We start from the raw sequence: 3,240 nt of genomic DNA on the forward strand, positions 1-3,240 counted from the left end.
AGAGGGGTGCATGTGTACAGATTCCAATGTAATGTAGAATAATCACCATGACTCCGCTGCTCACCGCTCCCATAGACACCAAATCATCTACAACAGAAACACAATGAAAATGGGATTACAGTGTTTGTACATGCGTGTATATAGTTCTGTATGTCGTATGTGTGTGTATGTTTGATGTATTTTGTTTGGAACATACATTGTCTGTGATCATCCTGTCTGGCTGTAGGTCTGTACAACATAAAAGTATATAAGAAGGTTGTGGTAAGAACATCTCATCATGGACAATACAGAACTAAAGGTTGATACAATCTGCATCATATTCACAAGGGAATTCTTACCTCAGAGAATTGGTTTTCTCTGAAAAACAAATGCGGTTAAATTAATTAAATTGAATATAGTCTAACCTATACAATATGATAAAATGAGTAAATGTTGAAATGATTTGTTTTGCAGAATCAAATGTACTCACTGGTCCTCCTGCAGAAACAGACAGCTGTCAATCCTACCAGGAACACACCCACTCCAGAAGCTACACCCAATGCTGCCTGCCATAATTGCCCCACTATTTGGTGACATGATGACATCAGCAGAGGTCATCAGCTCTTGTTCTTCTAAGAAAATGTGCACAGCTCTGTTTTCATGTGTGAGAAAAGACAGCTAGAAAAGGATTCTTACCCAGAATGCTTTCTTGACTGTTTGATTCCACTTCACTTTCTGTGGAGCTTTGACCTCCTGGTCACATGCAAGAGAGAAGGACAGTTAACAAAGAGAAGGACAGTTAACAAGTTATGTAAATATTTCTAAGAAGAGACAAATGGTTTGATTAATTCTAAAGCCTTGACAGAATTTACATTTGGCTATATTTGCAAAATTGGTCTATGCTTTATTAGACACAAATATTTAGCAAATTCAATTAAACCTATTGGCTAAACTTACTTTCAGTTGGACTTGCTGGGGTGTCAGTGGTCAAAGTACAGCAAACAGTCGACCCTGATGCAAAGCAAATCATTGATCTGATTATACAAAAATACATACATTTTAATCAATCAAATATCAACCTCTTTTTGTAATGAGGCAAATTTGTGATGTGGAAAAAAACAAAACATGGAGAAGATAAAGCTACTCTATTTGTTTTACTTATATCTGCTAACTAGATAAAGATGATTAGGAGAACTGATGAAGGATTCACTGCCCTGCTAGGAGTCAAAGGGGAGGTCAAACCTGGTGAGAAGGTATTACTCATATTACACAAGAACAAATGAAAGTGAATGTAATATCTAAGGTCTTTCAATAAGCATGAAGAGAGAAGTACACTACACATTACCTACTAATCAGATGGACTAAAAGTGGTTAAAAATCTGGACTGAAAATACAAGCAGCTATGAATACATCTATTAGTTAACCGGTCAGAGCTTTAGTGAATGAATGTGAACAAAGATATTGTATTTGCAAACTAAGTTAAAATTGGTGGATCTACTTACTGGTAGTTGTTGTCACTGTGGTGTCTGGGGTAAAGGTACAAGTAACAGTTGAAACTAGTGGGAAGCAATATGATTACACAAGAATAAGGTTTTACATTCACATTTGGGTCACTTAATTTTACAGGCCCGTAATCTAAACTCTTGACTGTATAATTACTATTTGCAGAGATGGTCATTTAGAGGCCCAACACACCTTCTGTAGGACTCACTGTCGTGCTGGGAGGCAAAGTAGATCTAGGACCTGGAGTCAAACTCACTGAGAAAACACATATTAGTGAAATTAGAATTTTATGAATGATCGTATTAATGATCATCATGGTGTTTTTGGCCTTTTGAAATACCTTCATGACTTGTCTATTCAAAGTGGGAAAAGTAGGACTATAAAATCACTATGGACAGATTGCCTGTCCTGCCCTGGTAGATTATATTTCTCCTCATTATAGAGATGATAAGACCAGTTCATAAGATGATCAAGTCTTTCAGTACAGATAAGGTGTTGATTGTTGTTGACAGCTTCCTAGAATAAGGTCACCATGTTATTTAACAGCAGAAGCCTAACAGAGCATAGATACGATCTAAACACTCGACTAGATGAACACAGACATTATAATACTTGTGCTAATGATCCCAGGCGTTGGTGTTGAGGCTGGTGTCATATCTATAGAACAGCTTCATTATCTAACAGAACAGCTTCATTTACACATTAACACAACTGTTCTTATTGCTGAAACTTGCTTTGATTTAAAATAACAGCAGTGGCACTTTAAAAGCACAAATATGTGGACTACCTGCTATAGAAGGTGTCTGTATAGTTGTTGGATCACTGATGTGAACTCCCACCAGATCTAAAATCATTTGGGATTGAAATGTGGTATTTAGTTTGTTGGTCAGAATTAATATAGTCATACTAAGAAGATGCTAAAATCAAACTGAGTCAGATCATGAAGACCTGCAGCACTGATAGATTTGTTTAGATAATGACTCACCTGTAAAGCTGTGCCCATCACTGCGTGGAGAGAGAGAGTTTGGTCCTGAGCTCAATCTGTAGCCACAGCTCACCTCCTTACGCCTCACTGACTGTAGACGACTGATCAGATCACTATGTTTTGGAGTGAATTGACAGAACTGCTGTCCGGATGCTGAGATGGCTTTTCTCTTCTTGATCGGTGCTGTGAAGGATGGCTGACTCTCCTCTCCAACATACAGGTTACAGGTGGTGTCAGGACTTAAGGATCCATGAATCAAACAGATGATGGTGAAGTCCTCATCTAAATTGACTGTAATGTCTGGTTTTGGATCTGTTAGGAAAGGACAGACTCCTTTTTGCATCACTGTATTTGAACATAATGTATATGTCACAAGTGACCATGACTCTTACTAACCTAGAGCCTGCCATTCTCTTTATATTATGTATCAGCATGTCTTATTTGATATCATTCCTATTTATGAGTTCCATTTTAATTTATCTTTATTTAACTAGGCAAGTCAGTTAAGAACAAATTCTTATTTTCAATGACGGCCTAGGAACAGTGGGCAGACCGACAGATTTGTACCTTGTCAGCTGGGGGATTTGAAATTGCAACCTTTCGGTTACAAGTCCAACACTCTAACCACAAGGCTACCCTGCCGCCCCTTCGGTGGTGCTGTGTGCTGTGTGTTTACAACGATTGCCTTTCTCTTAATTCCTTAACATTCTCACATGTGAAATCAAATTGAATCAAATTGAATCGCACGGACAATTTTGCTTGCTTGTATGGTG

The 3,240-nt window shown here is 37.9% G+C and overlaps 1 long non-coding RNA gene across 1 annotated transcript; it reads right to left on the reverse strand.

The window, feature by feature from the left end:
• Positions 1-1,674: 1,674 nt before the first annotated feature.
• On the reverse strand, positions 1,675-2,771 carry LOC118940045. The gene is made up of 3 exons (XR_005036677.1): positions 2,468-2,771; positions 2,270-2,326; positions 1,675-1,737 (listed from the first exon to the last, which is right to left on the reverse strand). It is a non-coding gene; the product is annotated as an uncharacterized LOC118940045 (long non-coding RNA).
• Between the last annotated feature and the right edge of the window lie 469 nt (positions 2,772-3,240).

The sequence above is a fragment of the Oncorhynchus mykiss genome, chromosome 17 (genome assembly GCF_013265735.2).
Source record: "Oncorhynchus mykiss isolate Arlee chromosome 17, USDA_OmykA_1.1, whole genome shotgun sequence".
NCBI lineage: Eukaryota > Metazoa > Chordata > Actinopteri > Salmoniformes > Salmonidae > Oncorhynchus > Oncorhynchus mykiss.